Source organism: Lepidochelys kempii, chromosome 4, assembly GCF_965140265.1.
Source record: "Lepidochelys kempii isolate rLepKem1 chromosome 4, rLepKem1.hap2, whole genome shotgun sequence".
Taxonomy (NCBI): domain Eukaryota; kingdom Metazoa; phylum Chordata; order Testudines; family Cheloniidae; genus Lepidochelys; species Lepidochelys kempii.
Window position 1 is genome coordinate 58,649,947 of NC_133259.1, and position 6,430 is coordinate 58,656,376.

Consider the following 6,430-nt stretch of genomic DNA (forward strand, 5'->3'; position numbering starts at 1 on the left):
TTAATACAATATCTTGTCATCACAGTTGCGACATCATGACATCTCTGACAGCATCATCAATAAGGCCACCAAGTTGAGTCCAAAGTGACTCCAGGCCAAAATGTAGTCTTGCTTGCTTCCATCAAGTTTAATATTACAACTGGGCAAGGCAGGGCACCATGTACAAAGACTCCATCCAGAATTCTGTCAGGCAGACTGGCCTAGAGAAACTCATGCTCTGAGGGGAGTTTGCTCCGTCCAAACCAGCTGACAATATCAAAACTTTGGGCAAAACTGTAAACAAGCTTGTGTTTAATTCCCAGTGTGTTTCCTGTAATTCTCAGGTAACAAACTCACTCCATGCCACTAGCACTACTTTCTACTCTGAGGCAGCACTGTATTTCTGGAAGGGTTCAGGCTATGTCTACACTAGAGACCTTACAGTGGCAAAGCTGTACTGATGTAGCTGCACCTCTGTAAGATCTCTCATGTAGCTGCTCTCTGCTGATGGGAGAGAGCTCTCCTGTTGGTATAATTAAACCACCCCCAACAAGTGGTGGTAGCTATGTAGCACTGTGCACACTACCACTTATGCCAGTGAAACTTAAGTTATTCAGGGGTGTGTTTTTTCACACCCCTGAGCAACATAAGTGTTGCCAATGTTAGTGGTAGTGTAGACATAGCCTTAACTATTGTAATCCGTATCAAGAGAGACAAGGTGGGTGAGGTAATATATTTTCTTGGACCAACTTTTGTTGATGAGCCAGACAAGCTCTTCTTCAGAATACAGGTATAATGCTTTATCTGTAATATTTGCATGTTCCTAAATCCAGATTTATGCTTATTACAACTATCTATAACCTAACAGCCCCTCTCCAGTTGTTTTTTCCTTCCCCCTGTTTCTTTCCTCCCTATGACTGGAAATGTGTTAAGGGCTACTTCACCTTGAATGGTCCTTTGAAATATGTGTTAACTACTTATGCTAAGTAATCTGTTCCTTCTTGTATTTAGCTGTGACACTCTGAAGAAGAGCTCTGTGTTAACTCAAAAGCTTGTCTCTTTCACCAACATAACTTTGGTCCAATAAAAGATTTAAATTTTTTATTAAAGCTAATGTTAAAAAAATTATAATACATAGGTTGGGGAAAGGGTGTCTGTACATCTGGGTTACCTCACCATCTTGTCTCTCTAATATCCTGGGACCAACACAGCTACAACAACATCAGTATCAAGAAACACTGTAGAAAGTTCTATTTCTGCAGGTGACAATAGGGGAATACCTAGTAGCCACTATGGCTCCCCTCACACCTTTGCAGTTACAGATGATAATGATTGTGAAAGTCTCTTGTGCATAGTCCCACAGAACACTACTTACATATTAGGGACATATGTAGCTGGCTGGTATGTGCACTGACGTAGCTGTAGGTCTCAAAGAAATTCATTCAGGGCTTGGAGTTCTTCTGGTTTAATAACTTTCATTGCCATAACAGCTTGTAAATTAGGGGTAGAATTTGGTTAAGGCTAGCAATCAGGAGATCAGGGTTTGGCTAGCAATCAGGAGATCAGGATTCTATGTCCGGCTCCTGTGTGACCTTGGACAAATTAGTTCATCTCTCTGCACCTCAGTTTTCCTACTTGTAAAATGGCAGTATTTTCCTACCTCTTGTGCCTATTGAATTGCTGTTTTTAGTGCTTGATTCCTGATGTTTGGTGGCAAATAAATCAGAGCCAAAATGCTCCTGGTTTCTCCTTAGGATGTCTGTTTTTCAACAGTGAAGTTTACTTCCCATAACTTATTGGAATGGCCCTGTGGTCATAAACTGATTCTTGCAGGGAATTGTAGACAGATTTTATATCTGTTAAAAGAAAAGGAGTACTTGTGGCACCTTAGAGACTAACCAATTTATTTGAGCATAAGCTTTCGTGAGCTACAGCTCACTTCATCGGATATCTGTTGCCTTCATAAACTTGTATATCTTTCATGCTCCTGTCCAACCACGTCTCCTTACTCAAAATTTGGTCTTTATCAGCTTTCACAGATTCTCGCATTGACTGGATTTTTTGTTGTTGTTGTTTTGTTTTCCCCCCTCACGTCTGCTGCTGATTGCTCATGGTCCTTCCTTATTTCTTCAAAGCAGTTATTTCACTGACCTAGTCCTGGCATTCACTTCTGTTTGAAATACTGTATGTCGCTCAGTACTTTCCACTCATTTTCTGTGGTGTTCACATTCATACCAGCAGACATGCAGCTTTCATTGATACTTAATGCAGCAGCAAAGGCTTTTCTCAGCAAAGGCTTTTTGAACAATGGGCTCCAAGCCTTTCAACCAACAGTATCATGGTAATTCGTAATGTCCTTTTTCTGCTATGCTTCAAGCCACCTGCATCATATGAAAGACTACACTGAGGAAACAAACACATGCAGTGTCTGCTCCACTCGCAAGAGAGCAGGGGGTAACCTCCCACTCTACGCTGCTCCCACTCCTCTAACTTCACCACATTTGGAGCTTTGAATTTCTTCTTTACCAATGTCTAAATTAAAATGTGTGGATTCACATTCTGCAGGGAGGAACTTTTCTGATTGCTCACTGAGCATCATAATATTTACAGGGTGTGGCATTAGACACTCGGCATGGCCATCCTACAATAAACAATATCTGGGGTATTACAAATTTAAATGCACAGCCTTGATTTTTCCCCCCCCAAAGGTGTAATTATCTTTCGAAATCCACACTCCTTGAAGAGTAGCAGCCGTGTTAGTCTGTATCCGCAAAAAGAAAAGGAGTACTTAGTCTCTAAGGTGCCACAAGTACTCCTTTTCTTTTTACACTCCTTGAAGTTACTTTTATTGTGGGGGGGGGAATATTACTACACTATGTTTTGCTCAGAAAAAAAGAAGTCTTACATTTAGCATTGATCAGAGGCAGGAAAATGACTTTGATTCTCTAGTGAATTATTCTAAAGCGATAAAACATCTGGTAAGATCAAACGCCTCTGTTAGAAGCAGAGCTGTCTAACTCCTGCTAAGCCAATAATTTCATTTGTTTTGTTCAACTTACCACGCTGCAAGCTTTTACAGAAAAACAAAAAGCAGTATCACTGCAAATTTACAATAAATATTCTACACCAAAGAAGGAGGATTTTGCCCTAAGTTATGCTGATATCCCAGAGGAAAATTTCTCCCAGCTACTTCTCCAGTCTAACAGATGAATACATTAACATCAGCCCACAGGGCTCTTTCTAGAACTTGCTCATTTAACCTACTACAAATGTAATTCTGACTTTCAGCTTTGAATCTTTCTCTGGATTTGCCAAATCGATGTTTGTTTAAAAATAAAATAATCTGGTGTGGGATACTACCTAGCAATGAACCGAGGGGGCTCTCATTACTTAATTATTGCTGGGGGGGAAATCGGTCATCCTGGAGTTAAGTTTTGAAGGGACCTGTGACATATTTCAGAAAATATAACACATAAGAGCAGTGGCTTATGTAAGACACTTTAGAAAAACACTTGAGGGTCCGAATACACATCCAAGCATCCTTTAGCCTTAATACATGAGACACCAAATCAACTTTACTATCTAGGTTACCATAGGTGTGATGCATATCGATGGCATGTTGGCAGCTCATATGGTATGCAGCCCAGAGCATTTCTGGACCCGAGGGACAAAAGCAAGCTCTAGGCTTCCTTGCCTAGCTCTTCCCATATTTCCCCTTTTCCCTAAAACCAGACTAGGTTATGCCTGTTTTAAAAAAACAGGTAGTTTATTACTATTTAGGTTTTCAACCCCCAAGATTTCCCCCCATACTACATCTTGCCACGAGGTACAGTATTTTACAATTTGGTCCAGTCTCTAATAGCTGTGAGTAAACAAAGGCTTTGTCTCAGCCAAAAGACATCAGGCCCGATTCATCCCTGGTTGTCTCCCATCGTAAGTGGAATTACAGCGAGGCTGAATTTGTCCCACAATCTGTCACAGCACAATGCTGGCTAGTACCATGCTGGAGCACTGGCTCAGGAATGGCTCTTGGAGGACTTCCCCATCTGTGTCACCCCTCTCAGTAATTGTAATACTTGTTTGTACTATGGGAGACGTCTATATCCAAAGTTAGCTTTGCGTATTTGATCCTGTCTGAGGTCACTTGTCTCCTATCCATTATATCTCTGTTGCAAACACCTATCATTGTTTAACATATTGCCTCTTTGGTCCCTATAATCTAAAATACATATGTTATAAAAAGCAACTCTATTTTTGGCAGATAACAAACAAATACTAAGAATGTCTATTGGTCTATAAATAATAGCTAATTCTCACAGTATTTCTGTGAAACATGTGGATATTGAATTTTGCCATCTGACAAAAGGAAGCCAAACTTAATAGCAACATCTATTTCCTGAGCAAATTCAAGAAACATCATCCCCGAGAACTCACCATTTATAACCCTCAGACTGCTTCATACAACTCCAAATATGCTAGCTGCTCTGCCAAAGGACTTCAGAAAAACTATTACAGCCCATACTTGATGGGGACTACATCCTGAAAGAAATCTTTTCCCCACCTCCTCTTTTAGCCTGCAAACTACCCCTAACCTCACCAAGCTCATAATCAGTTTATATTTTTAATGATCACTTGGTGTGGAATTTATTCAGTTTAGGCTGCTTCATCTTAAAACAAAAAACAAACAAACAAAAAGGAACAAAACGCCTATGAAACTAATTAGGGCTCTGTGTATAGTATTCTGTAATTGTCCATTGTTGTCTAATACAACATTTTGCTAAATGCTTTACTGACAAGTATGAAGCCAAGGTACCCGAAGGAGGGTCTCACACAAGATATGTAAAACTAGAATTAGTTAATAACTTAAAGAAAAAAGTAGTCAGAATATTGGATAAAAGCTTATAAATAAAAAAACAATGGTATGCCAAAGGCCACTGTTGAACTCTGAGAAGGGGGAGCTAGGGTTTGAATGCAAGCAACCTGTACTGATATGCTATGACCAGGGGCGGTGGAAGCTTCCTACAGTGGGAGGGCCACTGATGCCTGAATTGTGGCCCCACCCTCTAGTGCTGCCCCTTCCCCTGAGTCTCCACCCTCAGACCACCACTTCCCCCTGTGATGTTATCTGATTAGAGTATGGCTATGCAAATCATTGTTGCTACCACTGTTATGTAATTGCAACAAATTGTATACAAAGTGTGACACATGACCAGAAAGACTTAAGCATCCTCCAGGATAAATGACCCAAATTCAACCCTTAAAAACATATTGGTAGATAATGTTTGTGTTTTTGTGTGTTTACATATATATTGGTAGAGATTAACAATGTAATCAAACAGTCCCTGTCTATGCTGTATTCTGTTAATTCAGAGATCAAAAGGACATCTTAACATTTAGATGAACTGTAAACATAGGATATAGCTGTATTCATCTCTCTTTGAAATGTACAGCAAATCACCTGAGAATGATGGAAAATGGGCAAATGCTTTATGTTAATTTGTGTAGATAATTACCCGTGATGCCTAGGAAATAGGTCCACTTCAAAGTCCTCATGAGTGTCTATTGTTCACCTAAGGACTCTGAGCTGTCAAAAGAAGGCCTGAACTGTATAAAGATGCTTTGGGTCCCAATCCTTTTTATCTCGGATCTCTATTGATGCTTCATGCAGGGGAAGCTTAAGCCCAAGATTGAGATCTCCAGTCCTAAACTGGAATCACCCTGAATATAATCTTTGGATTCTAACCTATGAATTAACTCTGAAAGAACTCTTTGCAACTACAAAGCTCACCATCTCTACTATGAATCTGAATCTCAAGAATTGTATTCATGTCTGTATGTATACTGATCTTTTAACCAATACTCTCTCTTTTCTTGTTTAATAAATTTTAGTTTAGTTAACAAGAATTAGCTGTAAGTGTGTATTTGGGTAAAATCTGGAATATTCACTCACCTGGGAGATAATGTGTCCAATCCTTTGGGATTGGTAGAACTTTCTTATATGATGAATAAGATTTTCAGTAATCCTCATCATATTTGACTTGGGAATCTGTGTGGAGGCCTAAGGCTGGGTTGCTTTAAGGGAACTGTCTTGTTGGCTTCTGAGTAACCAGTGAGGTATTATAGAAGCTATTTTGTGCTGGTTTGGTAAATCTAAGTATTGGAATATCCACTCACTTTGAGGATTGTCTGCCCCATTCTTTGCAGTTCACTCTAATTGAGTGACCTCAGCGTGGCTCCCCTGGGATCCTGGTCAGACCACCGCAGCTCCATCCTCTCACCACCCCTTCCCCTGAGGCCCCACTCCCTCACTGCCTGTTCCCCCACAATGCCCCGTCCCTCCCCCCATCGCTCATCCTTACAGACGGTAAAAAGTGGGCAGGGCCATGGCCCCTAGCCCCCCAGTACCCCTGGCTATGACCAGGCCTTAATTACTATGTGTAACTTGCTGGTA